This window comes from Aegilops tauschii, chromosome 6, assembly GCF_002575655.3.
Source record: "Aegilops tauschii subsp. strangulata cultivar AL8/78 chromosome 6, Aet v6.0, whole genome shotgun sequence".
Lineage (NCBI taxonomy): Eukaryota > Viridiplantae > Streptophyta > Magnoliopsida > Poales > Poaceae > Aegilops > Aegilops tauschii.
In genome coordinates, this window is record NC_053040.3 from 485,242,255 (window position 1) to 485,260,083 (window position 17,829).

The 17,829-nt window shown below is 46.4% G+C and overlaps 1 pseudogene; it reads left to right on the forward strand.

The window, feature by feature from the left end:
- Positions 1-11,898: 11,898 nt before the first annotated feature.
- On the forward strand, positions 11,899-12,711 carry LOC141026323 (NADH-ubiquinone oxidoreductase chain 4-like; annotated as a pseudogene).
- Positions 12,712-17,829: the final 5,118 nt, after the last annotated feature.

The window sequence follows — 17,829 nt, forward strand, 5'->3', positions numbered from 1 at the left end:
CCCACTAGATATCATTGGCAAGTTATAGAAGTCTTTCTCTCTTCTGAGATATCATTGGTCAGTGCAGCGAGGGGCAACCATCATTTCTATTGCTCTGTAAAGAAAAGATAGGACAAGGGTCTTGCTCCACCCAATGGAGATAAAGCACGGGGATCCGTTAAGGGCGTATTGAATCGATAAGAAGCACTTGAATTCTAGTGGGCCCGGCTACCCAACACTAGCCCCGGATCATTTATGTATTATCAATTGATAGTAGGTTTTAAGATAGCTTAGCCCTTGCTATGATTCAATTTGTATTGGAGAAGAGGGGCGCCAACCCTATGGGGAATGTAGCTATGCTGTACTTCTTCCTACTAGCTACGGTGCAGCACCTGTTCCTAGCTACGATGCAGCTCCTGTCCGCCCCTTGATTTATCACCGCTTTGGTCTTTTATTGGTCATTGATTTATAGACGGGAGGATAAGTACCCTGGCTCGACCCCAGATATCGATTTAGCATTCCATTATCGGATCTCCGAAACGGGAAACAAGAAAAGTAATCGAAATCGTGTGCCAGCGGGACATACGAAATTCACACTTTTTGACTCTCAATCCACAGGTGGAGATACCAGGGGTGGGTTTTCATGGCCTATAGTCTCCCCTGCCGATGAAGCACGAACTACTTGTTGAAATCGCGGATCCAAATCTTGCATTTCTCCTTTACTCGTCAAAGGCCTCGTATTGTTATTCCCATGATTCATGTGGGCTATCTCCTCTTTATTGTAGGGTCCTACTCCCACCTATCCTTAAAAAACGATGTGAGTGGCTCATACTAATCAAATGTACAAGTAACTGACCCTTATCAAGCTTTCCACACATAGTGTTTTGATCTAAGATTGCAATTCTTCCATGTTTCCGCAGTAGCATATTGTTCCATGGAGCTAGGGTCCAAAATAGGAATCAACAAGTGTTTCCACGACTCTACCGCCCGGCCAATCCTGTTCCACTGAATCCCCTCCCTTTTTCATGGCCACATATCTTTATGGCTAAGGAGTGGGAAATCTTTCTCCTGTTACACAAATCAAATGTTTCATTTCATCCGGGAAAAGCCACCTCTTTCTCCACAAACAATGTCTTTGTCATTTGATCCAGTTTTTATCCGTTAGATAGGAACAGCTTTGCTAAATACTGAGAACTCTCGGATAGAGTATTAGAATGAAAAGACCATTAATTATATAAGGAAGAACCCAGGGTTCTAGCCCATTCCCATTCCTAAATCAATAATTCGTAGTGCTTTTGCCTTTCTTGCGTACTCCTGGTGAACCAGTTGCTAGCCATATGTTTAGGAGGCTATTTTCTCCTATTAAGTAAGATTCTTAAGCTTAATAAGCCCAAAGATCGAAAAGTACGGACCATTTTGAAATAAAACCGGACCATTTGTAAATCAAAATAGAAAAAGAAATCTAGCTACTCTCTTCTCTGTCTCCTTCAGAAAAAAGAAAGCTAAGGCAATTGGTGTTGAATAAACAAAACCACACCGAACCAGTCAGGAGTTTTCAGAGATTATGCCCAGCGTCACATGACACCACTTCATTGTATGCAACACGAGGAACCGATCAAGAAAGACGAAGCAGACATGCACAAGTTCAAGAGCGAGGTCAGACAAGCATGTATCAGAACAGCAACGTGATCAAGGCTGCAGCTGCTGCTGCGAGGACTAACGTCACAAGGGAAATCCGGCAGGAACTGAAGGCCACCGATCCCGACCGATCGCGCGGCACGGACGTCGAAAGCTCCTCCATAGTCGACGGGGGCACTTCACTTGTCCTGGGGCGGCAGCAGCACGGACATGCACAACTGATTTCAATTAGTACACACGAAGTATGATCAACGATTCCGCAAAGATATTAATTCCAGTGTAGTGTTCAAACGATCAAATGGATGAGATGATCAACGATTGCTCAGATTAAAAAACTAGAAGGTACAGTTACAACTTAACAGATCAGTGCACTCAGTGTTTGAGAAGACTATATATATAGCATCCGCATCACCAGGACACTCGATACTGTAATTAGTAGGCAGTTACAAGTTAATAGAACAGATGCTGCGAGTAGAAGAATTGAATCAATAATCAGTTTTATCATACAATCAAGTTTGAATCTGTATTCCTATAGCCCTATAGCAGCATATAACAAGAAATGGAGAGAACACCGCAAGTGAAAATAAAAAAATTCCGTTTTGTTGTGGGCAGATGAGCAGGGATCATATGGTGCGAAAGCCGAAATGGCCAAGAGTCTCTGAATGGCATTAGTGGCCGCAGATTCACCGAATTACTAGACAAGCAGAAAAACGTTTACCTGGAGACATTTTAGGCGTGGGAGGTGAGTCAGGTGTGAAATGCATCTCAGGAAGCGACTTGAGCCCTGTTTCAAATGGGGGGAAACAAATAAATGAAAAAATAAAATTGGTACATTCAAAAGAACTGCTCAACTGATCAGTAATCATGACTAACCATAGCAAAAAAGCACAGTAATAATATCCCTAATATAGAGTAGCATCCAGAGCTCGCTGGTAATCCGCATCTACCACCAACCATCACCAATGTAGCTTCACAAGGACTCACAAGAACAAGGATAGGAGCGCATAAACTTATTTTGTAACTTGTTCGGTGATCAAGAACACGCGCATAGGGAGCACAAGAATCGATCGAAGCATATACTCGCCATCAAGAAGGGACAAGTTTCTCCCCCCGGCCCTACTCCCCAACCAACCCACCGAACTAACTCCATACGTTCATCATCATACATTGCGTACCGTGCATTTTTCCTCTTCCTTCCATACTGTGCACGAGGCCTTTGGCTACTCAATTTATTTTCTTTTGCTGCTTCTCTATTCTACATAGACCCGGCAATCTCCCTCCGACAAAAGCATACTTTTTGAGTACTCTAAAGAAATATAGCCCATTGGGCCGGCTTTAGGATTATGCTTACTCCTACTGTGGAGAAAACCAGAGGAGTCCGACTACCATTTCTTCGTATGAAGTACGTACTTGTTCTTCACCGTGCAAGCTCTACAGGTTTCGGAATCCGAGGCCTTCAAGTTCAACCGTAGACGTAGAAGCAAACCGGTACTTAAGCATCGAGCGAATGAGAGACGAGTGAGACGCCTTTAGCTCCTAGAATGCCTTCTTCAACTTTGCTATACGCAATTCGTGCGCCAAATAGAACTGCTAGACTACGTCGAGTTGTGACCACTCATGCCTCTAAAGAGCGAGGCAAAGGGTAACACTAGGGCGGAGCTCCACCTTTTGTTCTTCCAGCTCGGACTCCTAAACTAGAAACTATATAAGAGGCACGAGATGATCAGGTGTGTGCACTAAAGCTCGACATGATGAAAGCTTATGAGAACTTCACTGCTATAGCTGATACGGGATCTAATGACTTATTTCTTAAAATAGGGTTTTGTGACTACCGAAAGTTTCTCTTTTCATGACACAGGGGGGGTCTCTGTGGCCCTAGTTTCTTTGGCCCATTTGAAATGAGCTACGAATAGGTCCTACTTCAGACAATCCTTCGTTGTCCCTTCAGAGGAGATGAGTGGGATGACGAATGAGTTCTTTAAACATCTCTATACTGCTGAAGGTACTGAAAGAATGGAGGATGTTCGTTCTGTCGACAGTTCCTCGGAAAGTATCTCAGGCAATGAATGAGCAATTGACTGCGCCCTTTACTGGTTCTGAAGTGTGACCTTTTTAAGATGTACCCTGAAAGGCCCCTGGCCCGGACGGCTATCCAGCCCATTTTTTTTCAGCGAAGGTGGGATTTCTATGGTGATGAGGTTAGTGACTTCAGTTACCTTCTCGGTTCTTTTCAATGGGGAGCGTCTTGAGGAATTCAAACCTTCTCAGGGACTACGCCAGGGAGATCCAATCTCTCCGTACTTATTCTTGTTAGCAGCAGTTTAGGTATTCGAAATAGCGAAATACATAAATTATCTATCTCAAGTACGTCTCGTACTTATCTTGAGCCATCAGTCAGATTGAATGCAGCGCCCTGCCGGCAGCTCCTGACCTCTGTTCCTATGGGGGAAAGAAGGTGTGGCTTTGGACCCCAAACTCTTCCATGACGCCCTTCTTCTTATAGCGTGGGTAAGTGATCAATACAGAAAAAAATCACACCCATTGGATCCATCCTGATATGATTGGGTGATTTGCACGTTCCCTTAAGAACAAGCACACACACACTAAATCCTGAAAAGAAAGATAGATGCTCATCTTCACACTGATAGCAGCAGGCTCACTACGTACGTTGTCCAACCCACCTCGTAAGACATCTTTCCTCGGATAGCCAAGCGAAAGAGGAGGTCTCAAGCGTGCAAAAACACATGTATGAGCAGGAAAAGATGTGCAATCAAGCTCAGAGACTGCAGATAACGGATCTCTCAGGCACCGGTTTCCCTCAGTTCAGGAAGGGAAGCGAGCTTTCAAGGGTCCCAGGATAAAAAAGGTAATTAATATGTCTCCGACCGAAGTGATAGATAAAGGCTTTACCCATTGGCAAGGAACGCTTGGAGGAGTGAAACAACGATTCCGCCTAGCGTAGGACACGTATATTTGATCCAATCTAGCAAGCGTAGCCAGCCCCACCCACGGGTGAAATTGTACAGCTCCCTATCTCGTTGAAAGCCCCTTTGCTTACGGAAGAGAAGAGTTGGATGCCGTGGTGGGAAAGCTCCCGTTTCAACTTTGCTTCTTGTAAGCTTCGGTATAAATAGCTCACTTGCGGGATCTAATCTCATTCTATGGGAACAGCTTTCATTTCTATCTTTTGGCTTAAAGTGGTGAACAAATCCTTTCTCTTCACTTTTTGTGCTCCGCATGGCTCCGGTCAAGATGTGACTCATCCTGTATATACATAATTAGGAGACCTCTCACGAACTTGTTAAAGAAAGGAGTACCATTTGTGTGGACAAGCCAAAGCAATCCTTTGATGTTCTCAAGCAAGCTTTAATTGAGGCCCCTGTGTTGGTTCTCCCTGATTTCAGTAAAAGATTTGTGCTAGAGACAGATGCCTGTGGGCATTGGAGCTGTGATAAGGGGTAGAAGTATTCGTGTGGGGTGGGTTTCGAAGGGAAGGTTGCACAATAGATCGGAGATCCTTTGAGGAAGACTGAAATGACTATACTTATAGAATGGTCCATATTGAACAGATACGATACTGGTTTACACAGAGAATATCGCCTAGCTCTAAAACAGCAGCACCTGAGTGCAACTTCGAGTAAGAAAGAACGACCTTCTGCTACCTTTTTACCGGGGCATTGTTTTAACAACTTTAGCTGATTGATCTACGAATGGAGGGATTCAAGCTTATTTTTGTTAACCGAGATGCAAACGACTAACAAACTGGATTCGAAGCCACCTGTCGTAATAGTACCTGCGGGTTCTTTCTGTGGAGCCTTCAAATGCAATAGCTAGCTGCCCAACGGCCAATGCCACAGGCAAATCTCCATTTTCCAACTTATACAACTCTTTGGGGTCCAAAGATACTCGCCATTGCAACTTAATAAATAGGACCGGTGGGATCGCCTTCAACAGATATATCGGTTTCACTGCTTTCGTACCCTTTGTTTTGGTCATGTGGATGACCCGCAGACCGTAGATAAGATGGATACCCACGTACTGCCTTCAATGAAGAGAGTTTTACCAAGGACCCTTAGACAGATAGGGGGGACAGACAAGAGGTATGCAACCTGCTGAATATTGTCACCGAATCGCTCACTGACAAATACTTGGGGCTCCCCTCCCTGGTAGGAGTGGATAGGAGCGACTGCTTCCAACACTTAATTGAGAGAGTTTGCACTCGGATTAATGGCTGCAAAGAGGAAGGGCTAATTGGCTCCGCCATGGAGACCGAAATACGAGCTTCTTTCATCACATCATTTTGCAACGGAGAAAAAAGAAGAACATAATAAAGTTTCTGAATGACTCAAACGGCAACAGGATCGAAGGTAATGACCAGTTAGCATCTCTGATACAGGGTTACTTTGAGGGACTGTTCACCTCAGAAGTCCTAGCTCCCGACCCTGGGCTACTGGGGAAAGTAAACAGGCGAGTAACTGAAGAAATGAACGCAAGCCTCTTGGCTCCGTTCACGGCAGATGAAGTAAAGGCAGCACTCTGAATTCAATCGAGAGTTAGGTACAGTAATCTTCAGATATGACAATACCTCCCCCAAAGCATTGTCAAGTGTTGGAATTAGGGCACCAATTACGAATAGGAGCTGTATAGAACTCCGGAAAGAGACCTTTGATGAAGTCGGCATCCTCCCAAGTGGCATTTGCTTGATCCAAACTAGCCCACTTCCTTGGTTGCTGAAAAACCATGCAACGCAAGTAATTTTCCACACACTGATTCACACGTTCTGTCTGGCCATCTGATTGTGGGTGATAGGCAGAGCTAAACCTCAATTTCACTTGCAGTGCTTTGAAGAAGGCCTGCCACATGTTACTTGTGAATATCCAGTTTCTATCAGAGACTATTGACTTTGGCAATCCATTCCACTTAAAAACATTATCCATGAAAGCATGAGAGACTGATTGTACTGTATAAGGGTGAGCAAGGGGAATGAAATGAGAATATTTAGTGAACCTGTCCACCACCAACAATATGACTTCTTTGCCCAATGATTTGGGAAGACCCTCAAAGAAATCCAGGGAGATGTCAGTCCAAGCAGAAGTAGGTAATGGCAGTGGATCTAGGAGACCAGGGTAGTGGCAATGCTCTCCCTTGACTCTTTGGCAAACTGCACACTCATGTAGAAAAGTTTCAATCTCCTGGCCTGGCGCCAATAAAATCGCTTTTTTACCCTTTGATAAGTAGCCACAATGCCTGAATGGCCTCCTATGGGAGAGTTGTGAAGTGAATCAATGATTTGGTGTTTAAGAACAGCATCTGATCCCACATATATTCTTCCTTTATATCTCAAAATGCCAGAATGAAGAGTATAAGGGGGTGCTGCATTGGCTGATACAGTGAGCTTCTCAAGCAGAGATTTGCAGTGATCATCATTAGTGTAGCTGGTTTCTACAGTTGAAGCCCAAGCAGGAGTAACTGCAGTGACTGCCATCATAAGAGAATCTCTTCTGCTCAAAGCATCTGCAACCTTGTTTTATTTTTTTTGTATTCAATCTTGTAATTGAATTCAAGCAATTTTCACATAAGCTTGTGCTGGATGCCCTCAGAGACTTTTTGTTCTGTGATGTATTTAAGGCTCTGTTGATCAGTTTTGATCAAAAAAAGAATTGGGAACCAAGAAAGTAGTGGCGCCATCTCTTCAAGGATTCCAAAATAGCTAAAGCTTCTCCTTATCATAAGTTGACATAGCTGCATTTCTGGGTCCAAGGGTTTTACTGAAATAAGCAATTGGTCTGCCTTGTTGCATGAGGACAGAACCAATACCTTGACCTGATGCATCTGTTTAAAAAGTAAATGGTAGGGTCAAATCAGGCAAAGCCATAACAGGAGCAGTGACCAGACAATTCTTCAATGTTGTGAAGGCCTCAATTTGAGCATCTGACCACTGGAATGAATCTTTTTTTAGACAGTCATGAAGTGGCCTAGAATTGATCCCATAATTCTTGACAAATCTTCTTTTTCTGCAGCCATACCAAGAAAACTCCTCAACTGAGTGATAGTCTTAGGTGCTGGCCATTCTTTGATGGCAACTATTTTGTGGGGGTCTGTAGATAGACCCTATCCTTAGATAACATGCCCTAAATACTCCACTTGAGGGACAGGAAAACTGCATTTGCTAATCTTAGCATATAGTTTTTATGACCTTAGAATGTCCAGGACTAACTTTAGATGCTTGAGATGAGCTTGTTTGGTCTTGCTATATATCAGAATATCATCAAAGAATACCAAAAGGTATTTCCGGAGCAAAAACATGATTCATTAAAGATTGGAAGGTAGCAGGTGCATTAGTGAGTCCAAATGGCATCACTAAGTATTCATAATGACAAAAATATGTCCTAAAATTTATGAATGTCTTCTCTTCTCATTCTTATCTGATGATAACCTGATCTCAAATCAAGTTTGGAAAACAGTTGTGCACCATGTAGCTCATCTAATAGATCCTCAATGACAGGAATATTGAATTGATTTTCTGCACTTAACCCGAAAGCAAGTTTGAAAACAAGACCTGCTCTGTGAAGTGATGGAAGTAGTGAAGGTTTAGGCTTCGGATCTGTGAAGTTCAGGTTTTGGAGTAGAGGTCAGAGGCTAGTGCGGGTAGCCCTGTCGGAAACTAGAAAGAAGAGGCTGATGCACCTGCCCGGCGGTGGGTGGGTTCAGCTCGATCAACTGGGATAGGAGTTTTTTCTCTATCTTGCTCCATGGTGTTCAAGCAGTGCGTCCAGAAAGCTATGATTCATGGGAGGGAGCAGCTTCAATAGCTTTGGCTGTGAAAACTCTTGGTCTTGGAGCATCAGTGTCATCAGTTCACCCAAGATCCGCAGGACAAATAACTACTAGGTTTGTGCCAGAAAAGCGTCTTGCGTGACGGGGAAAGAGTGGAAAAAGAAAGAGATTCATCAGCTATGGAATCTGACAGGTATCGGTATTGAACAGAGGGGGCTGTTCACAAAGCATCCCATGGATGGTAATGGTGCTTCCCCAGCTGCTGTTCCTACTCCTTTGGCTGGTGCCAAATCAGGTGACTTTGAAGTTGAAGCTTGCCCGCAGAACGATGTAACCATGCTGGTAGTACTATGATTGCCTTAGAGCGCAGATGTCTCTGTCCCTAGGAACGTGATGCTTAGGTGCGAGGTGAAACACAAGCAGGAGATCGAGAAAAGAAATCATACGGATTGCAACCTACAGATGAAGAATCTGCTTCATTGTTCCCACCATCTATATCAGATGTTTAATAAGAATAGGAATCGAATAAGCTGCTGATTGACTGAGGAAGCATTTGAAAAGAAAGGAAGGGTGATGCTTGTTAAACAAAGCTGCATGTGGGGCCGCCACGTATAGCTGTAGTTTCTGCTGTAGCATCGGTTATTTCCGTTATTGCTGTAGTAGCATCGGTTATTGCTCAGGTTACGAATGACCCAATCTATCTATGGCAACCACCCCTACTTTTAGTAGATGGAGATGCGCACCTAGAAAAGACGGATGAAAGAGAACCTGCCCTTCTGACTTCTTCTCTTGTCTGTCCTTTACGCAAAGCGATCTATGGTCTCAACAAGCCCCGATAGCGTCGGTTTTTGAAGTTCAGCACAGTGGTTATGTTATCCAGGCAGGGTTTGCTCGGAGTGATCATGATTCGGCCATGTTCGTATCAGTTTATCCTCGAGGACGTGCTATTCTGTTGTTGTATGTTGATGATATCAAACTGACTGGTGATTACTCCGTTACCATATCGCTGATCAAGTGTCGCCTTCATCAATTATTTGCTATGAAGGCGCTGACGCGCCCTAAGCCTTTTCTTGGCTTGGAGGTCGCACATTCTCCTCGTGGATATTTGGTATCTCAGATCAAATAACGTCATGACTTGATCACTCGAGCTCAAATCAATGATGAGAAGACTGTTGACACTCCCTTGGAGCTTTACGTTAAACTCCGTCCGACTGATGGCTCACCATTATCTGATCCGACGCAGTACAGACAGTAGGTCGGCAGTTTGGTTTATCTGACGATCTCCTGCCCAGATGGCTTTTCCTAAGAAAGTCAGCCTTTCATGGCTGCCCCCCGGTCAGTTCACTTTGCAGCAGTTCATCGGATTCTTAGATATATTCGAGGTACCTTTTCTCGAGCCGTCCTTTTTTCCGTCATCGTCTTCTTTAGAGTTGCGTGCAACTACTGATGCCGATTGGGCCTTCAGATAGGTGCTCAACTACAGGCTTATCTATTTTATGGGGAGACGAGACACTATCTTGGATGAGATAAAAGCAATAGACAGTTGCTCCTTCCACTGCCGAAGCGGAGTACCGTGCCATGGCACACTACTAGATAGATTGTATGGCTCCGTTGGTGACTTTCTGATCGCGGGTTTCATTTGAAAAACCCCAACGCCATTCATCTTGCGTCAAATCCGGTCTTTCATGCAAGAGTTTCATTTTTGGCCGCTACTACGTTCGTCGAAAACTTCTTGATGGCACCATCATCTCATTACCTTATTTTTTCCCTTCGACTTCGGCTATGACCAATGCCCCACCTAGCTGAATAGGCGTAACAAAGCTACCTGAAAAAGGCAAGGTGCACCTTAGATTGAAATCGACAAATTGCGTTTTGCCAGATGGATTCTTTAGAAAGATTCCCGGATAAAGTTCAGTGTAATATTTAGTTAGAATCTAAATAAAGGCGCATACGTGGGCGGGCAGGGGGGCCCACTACTTCTTCATTCAGGGGGGGGCTAGCCTCATGACTTCCCACTGGGCGAGGGGTGCACCTAACCCACCTACTCACTCATCAATTACGGTGTTCAGCTGACTTGCACAGAAAGACCCCTATTGTTTAGTAATTTGGCGCCCCATCTTTTGATTGACTGTTGTCAACTAATCTTTTCAATGTTCAATTCTACTCTATGTTAGAACATTTCTGTGAATGCTATTTTGATCTAAGTGGTCCTATTCTCTGTCCCGTGCTAGGAAGCATTACTCCTCTTTTCATTCCAAATTCTTCAATAAGACCGATACGAATGATTGGTCTGTGCGTTTCTCTTATTACTTTTTTGTATCCCCCTGTTCCTCGGATACAATTCGATCCTTCTACGGCCAAATCTCAATTTGTGGAAAGCCTTCGATGGCTTCCTTATGAAAACATCCATTTGTATATGGGTATAGACGGTCTTTCATTATTCTTCGTGATATTGACCACATTTCTGATCCCTATTTGCATTTCAGTGGGTTGGTCTGGTATGAGAAGTTTTGGGAAAGAGTATATTACAGCATTTCTAATTCGTGAATTTCTAATGATCGCTGTGTCCTGCATGCTGGATCCTCTACTATTCTATGTTCTTTCCGAAAGCGTGCCAATCCCTATGTTGTGCGGAGCTGAGCATCTTCTATTCGCTGGGATCAAGCTTTTCCTCTGCAGGGGCCTTGTGCAGTAAACCCCCTACGGGCGGTCCCCCGTCGTCGTAAAGTAGTAAAGGTCCCCGCGAAGCTTTCGGGAAGAGGGGTAGTCTTGTGCGTAAGCATAGCATTTCTGGTCGAACCACCGAACCACACATCTTTTTTTGGTGGGAGGGTACTCCGAGTAGTGGGTACCTCGTAGGACCTCGACCCGCCTACTCAGGTCTTGTATGGATATGCAGGAAGGGGTGCTCCTAGGTGTGTGTAGGGGGTGTGTTTGTTCGCGAGAATGAATTCCTCGTCAAGTCAGGGGGGGTGTGGACACACTTGCGCGAATTCGGGTAACGGCTACAAGGGATAAAAATAAAGGAAACTGTACCCGACCAGGGATGGACGTAAACTCGTAAGCTACCGAGGGTAGGGATAATCGTCCAGGTCTTATTTAAAAAAAAAGCCGCCCCGCCACTGCAGGCAGGTTAGTTCCTCTGTCGTTGCCGGAGAGTTCTTGGCGAAGAGACCTTAGGATAAGTTGCTAAAACAAACGGAGGGGAGGATCGACCCGTTCAGTAGAATTCCGAAGAAAGACTGTTGGCAGCAGGTGGAGACATTTCTTTGGCACCCTTCCAAATAAATGCGGGCAGGGTAGAGCTCGGCAGAGGGTTCGAGAATAGGGTAGGGTTTTTTACGGTCGGGTCCCCTACCACTAGTCCGGCTAGCCTTCTTTCGGGCAGGAAGCAGGCCTAAACGACGGGCGGGCATCTCCCGCTACGCAAGCAGCATTGTTCGCCACCACCCGAGAAGCAAAAGATTCGAGAGTCAAGGCGGAAAAGACAAGCATAGTGGTCTAATGACAAGGGCCGACGACGGAAGCTCGGGACGGAGCCGTATGATGCGGAAGTCTCACGTACGGTTCCCTGAGAAGGGAGTGGCTACCCACTGGAGCTTCGACCAACTACCACCGGTCAATTCCGCTTTGGGGCCACCCCTGACTCTACCATCATTATAGGGGTATGGGGTTCGAGACAAAGAAAGATCAAGGCAGCATATCAGTTTTTCCTATATACTTTACTTGGATCCGTTTTTATGCTATTAGCTATTCTGTTGATTCTTCTCCAAACAGGAACCACCAATTTACAAATTTTATTAACCGCTGAATTTAGTGAGCGGCGCCAAATCCTTCTATGGATTGCTTTTTTCGCCTCTTTTGCCGTCAAAGTGCCTATGGTACCAGTTCATATTTGGTTACCCGAAGCCCATGTAGAGGCACCTACGGCTGGGTCCGTCATCTTGGCTGGAATTCTTTTAAAATTGGGAACCTACGGGTTTTTAAGATTTTCAATACCCATGTTTCCCGAAGCGACACTTTGTTTCACTCCTTTCATTTATACTCTAAGCGCGATTGCTATAATATATACTTCCTTGACCACTTTAAGACAGATCGATCTTAAGAAGATCATTGCCTACTCCTCAGTAGCCCATATGAATTTGGTGACTATTGGTATGTTTAGTCGGGCGGCGGCCGTTAGGTCACCTATTTTGAGTTATGGACACACAAGCAAGGCCAAAACATGTGTGCCGGGCGTGCGACCCATCAACCTACTAGCAATAGGGGAGAAAACTTAGCATGTCGCAACAAAAGCGTCGATTCGAGGCGTCAGCAAAACACCACCGTCTGTTCCTAAAACAAAACCCCTTAGCGCCCCGGGACGGGAGTGGGGGACGGCCCTACGCAGACAGCAGCAGCACCGGCTCTACGAAGTCCGAATCGAATCTTTCGGTTGGCTTTCCCGTGAATAAGAATTGTTGGGCGCGGCGAAGCGAGCGCTTCTAGCTGTTTCGCTTGCTTCTTTCTTATTGTGGCGGCTATTATGGCGTGGCTGAAATGAACGAAAAGCGAGATGATTCAAATCGATTGATAGATGGCCTGATCTGTTCTGATAGATCGAAAGGTTTTCTATCAATAATAAGGGTTGACCTCTTTCTATCTATTGATGATACAAGATATCTATCTATTCTGGATCCATCAGAAAGAAATCGATATGTATCTGATTTTTTCTACATCGTATGTAGAGCGCCCAAGCGTTTGGCCAGCTCAGTTCTATTATCCATCGGTCCAATGCACTGGCTCATCTCATGGAGGGAAAAAGCAAATGTAGTTAGTTGTCTTGTTGTTGTTCGCCGCCTCGACACATTCCCCGGCATCGTCCCACACAGAAAGAAAGAGCGTGGAGCCCCGGCCCGACCTGTAAGTCCGCTAACATAAAGCGAGGAGTTGAGCCTGAACTGGCGAACCGAAGTCACTTTCGTAACCATACTTCCTACAGCTAACACGTGCCCAGTCCAGCGGGAACGCGAAGCGCAAACGAACGTGAGCTGCTATACCGAATCCCCCACTGGCCATCGGGGACCTAGTGGTAAGGCCATGATCCGCAGGGGAAGGGATCACTCATTCTTCTATTGGGGACAGGTGCACGAACGACAACTCCAAACGTCAGACATCCGCCGCCTATACCTACCGTTTAGGTGGCACCAGCGAGATCCAGCTAAGGTAAGGAACTTCGTGTCGCGGCTGCTCCACTCCGCTGCGGTCTTTTGAACTGAACTTCGTTGCCTTCCCGCGCGCGAAACGAATGGGCGCTGTGTCGTGGGTCAGTTTTGGGGCGGGGGGCAGAGAGAGACCAAAAGAATGATTCATTTGGATCGACGAGCCATTTCGCGAATCAATAGAATGTCTCTCTATCCATATCTATTCTATCTTTATATGACGGGCCATAAAAAAAAGAAGTATTTTTTTATGGCATGCGGGATGATCGCGCCTAGTAGCCACATATCAGCTGCGCTCAATATGCGGGATTTCCGTTGGATCAGATCTTTCGCTTTGACGAATTTGGACCTAGCGAAAAGGACTCTAAGCCTTCGCGCAAACAAGCAAAGTAGAAGCAAGACGAGGAAGCGGAGCTGTCGTAGAAGTAGTAGCTTCCCCCGACAATATACAATACAACAGTAGCGACCATGAATAAAAAAGCCCCTTGTTTAACGAGTTCGCTGCTTTTCCCAGGCCGGAGAAGGGCAACTACTTATTGATTGATCGCCTTTCTTTGATATGTGTTCAATTTAGTACAATACAAACTACAACTAGATCAAAGCGGAAGGGCCACTCACTATAGAAGCTATAACTAGAAAAGCCCTAGCCAATAGTTTAGTAGTCGGCCAAACCCCCATGCTCACGACATGTTCTTGATATTGATTGAGTTGGAGGGAGTCAGAGACTACCACGGAATCCTTCCATAGTCACCCCGGTGACCTTCGTCACCAAAGCGTCACGACAGTTTCCAAGACCCCTCATATAATCTCCAGTGGGGATCAGTCGGAGCACGTAGGAATGCCGACCACTACATAAGCCGCTGGCGGAGAAAGCTCGAAGAGCTTCCCTTCATTCGCTTCGCGGGAGTCGCACACAGCACATAGCTGGAAGTCAGAGGGCCCGTACTACCTGCCTAACCCTTCGCTCCGAGGGACCGTAGAACGGAAAGCGCCTTCTAAACAACTCGGCAGAAGGGAAGGGGCCTATGTATTTGCATGACCCCTGCGGATTTGACCCTACCTACACCCGGAGCCAATCCCCTAGCGGTCCTGCCACCACGCCGCAGAACAGGAGCTCGTGTGGAACCTTGGATTTCTGGCGTAACAGCGGTGGAAGGTATCAAAATATTACGGCCGCATAACATAGTATATACGCTAAGGTCGGCCAAAATATGGACACCCGAAGGGCCCGGCGCGCACAATCCTATCCTATCCGAGCCCGTCATTGCATGCACTTCGGACAGCCGTCCGTAGCATCATAAGGACCACCTCCCTTTCGAGGTACCCAAATGGAACGGTCTTTATTTGTGTTGTTGGTTGGTCTTTCTCAACGTGGTCTATAGCACGAAAAACCATTCTTTACAAGATAGGGCCGTTCACATGAAATAAAATACAAAATCCATTCTTCATGGTCGGGCGCATTTCTCCAAATCCTCCAGGATCACAAGTGGAACGCTAAGCAAGGGTGGGGAGGCTGCGAGCTCCGCGTCGAACAGAAAGAAGCAAGCAGGGGGTGTTGCCGTAGCGCGCCGGAGAGCAAGCGTAGGCAACCAAACTAAATAAGGCTACAAAAGTAGCTAGCTAGCGTTTTTAAGCTGGCTGCCTTTTCTAGCGCGCGTACTCTTCTGTGGAGTCGCACGGAACGAGCCTTGTCTTCCCTCCAACGACTAGCTCCCTTTTCTTGTTCCGGTCACCCTTCTCTTGCCGTGGAAGGACTTTTGCCTGTGGTGTGGTCCAACCCGTGGGCGGAGTCGCCCTCATCCCCCCATTGCTCAGTGCTCCCTGCAGCTTCGCTGGGCTTTACCCGCGTGGGCGCGGGCTTCTATAAGAGAATGAAAAGCTCTCTTTTTACAATAAAACGCGAACCGCACGGAGCCCACCCTTTTTCGTTTTCTGCCGCCACTGGGTGGCCGCAGGGGAAACACAGCCCGGCCGCCTCTCGGGAAAGGGGGGGTGGGCCTACCTATCCCGAGGGAGCAGCTGAGAGGTTCCATATGCCGAGCCGAAGGGCAGAACTTCAGTGCGTGATCGTAGTATGTCACCTCGTCTCGTCCTCGCAGCATCGAAGAGTACCTATGCACTATGTTCCGGTTCACTGATAAGGAAGATAGAGTTGGGGTGGGGGTCTACGATGTGATACTATAGTATGCCCCGGGGAGAAAGATGCGCAACTCAAAACAGAAGCAGGAAGCGTGTTGTCAAAAATGTCGGAGGTTACCAGATCTCTGAGACTACCATCGATCCGACAGAGCGGAACGACCAGAAAAAGAAGTGGAGTTAGAAAGCCGTATGATAGGTGGTAACTATCTTGTACGGTTCGGGGGGTAAGCGGCGTACTCTGGGGGAATATTAGGCTCTATCGAACATACAGGGAATTGGAGGTAGCATTTTACTTATGTTAAGTCATGGACTGGTTTCTTCAGCCCTTTTTCTATGTGTTGGTGTTCTATATGACCGACATAAGACTCGACTTGTTAGATATTATGGAGGTTTAGTGAGCACCATGCCGAATTTCTCTACCATTTTCTTCTTTTTCACTTTAGCCAATATGAGTTTACCCGGCACTAGCAGCTTTATCGGGGAATTTCTAATCTTAGTAGGAGCTTTCCAAAGAAATAGCTTAGTAGCCACATTAGCTGCACTTGGGATGATTTTAGGCGCGGCGTATTCCCTTTGGCTATATAATCGTGTGGTTTCTGGAAATTTAAAACCCGATTTCCTCTATAAATTCTCCGATCTAAATGGCAGAGAAGTTTCCATATTTCTACCTTTTCTTGTTGGAGGGGCGACCGTCCGTTGAACTACCAAAAAAGGGTAAACCAATGTGATCATGACATTGTAGGTGCTTGCGATGGGACGGATGCGACTTCCCTCATAAGTAATGGGTGGCATAGCCCGTAGCAGAAGTCCCCTTTTTTTATCCATTTTTTATTACCCCAGAGGGGCCCACCCTGGTGGGACCGAGAGAAAGAAAGGACGGGGGGGCGACCATGCATGGCACTTCTCGACCGTGTCTCCGAGGGACAGTTGAACGAGCGACTCATGAATGCTGCCGGGTCGGACGAGCCAATAACTCGAACGTGTTCGGTCAGTTTTTTGAGCAAGAATCACAGCGTTACCTTACCTTCACCATGATACGGACTCCAAGTTCTTATGGCAGAGCACGAGGAGTTTCCTTCAATATGATGATGAGAATGGAAACCAGAAGCACGACTGGGTCTTCGTAGTCCGAGATCATACTTATATATCAGTCACAGTAACGTAAGCATGAGACTTTTTGGTAGTACCGGTGAACAAGATGGCCGCGGCGAGGGAATCTGGGACGGAGGACTCGTAATATCTCTATAGATCTGGCAAAAGCGAAAGACCCCTAACGTCAGGGGCTGACCACTGAGCTCACTCAGGCCCCGCTGGGCGGGCCAGAGTGGGTGCGAGCTGGAATTGCCATAGCTTATGGTTAGAGCAATAGGAAAGGGCCCAGCAGAGAGAACAGTCAGGATAACGAGCGCGGAGCCCACTTGGCAGGCGGCAGGAGCAGCGGGCAAGTGCTTGCTTGGTAGGCCAACAGCCCTGTGAACCGGGCGGGGCACTCGACGAAAGGGGGGCACGCTGAGCAAGTACGCAAAATTGGCCCTGCGGAGCTTTCAAAAAGAAAAGCAAGGACCACTACGGGAGGTCGAACCACGGACCGGAGGTAGTAGAACGTGATCCGCACCGGTCAATATTGGATCAAACAATAGGGGACCGTAGCACTGACCTTTTTTTTCAAGACAATAGGTACTGTTCCCTACCGAGACAAGGGACACTCTCAACGGATCCTCCACGCGCTGGGCATACCATAGTTCTTCCGTGCGTCTTTATCGTGGCGGAAACAGAACAAGAGGGAAAGACCCGGCCGACTCGCCCAGGGCTCGAGGGCGAGCCATACGAGAGTGAGTCGAATTCTGTTTACGTTCTCGGTTTGGGTTCGGGCCCCTCTCGATCTTTTGCGTATAAGGGAAGGGGGAAGGAGTCTAAATCTATGGACATTAATGAACCACCATTGATGGACGTTGCACATGACACGAGAAATTCGACTCGACGGTCCGGTGCTAATAGAAGTCGCTTACTCTCCGTCTAGCGAAGGTGCCAGATCCTTAAAGTAAAGTATCTATCAGCCTAGTGTACCAACCACGTGGTACGACGGGCACTCAAA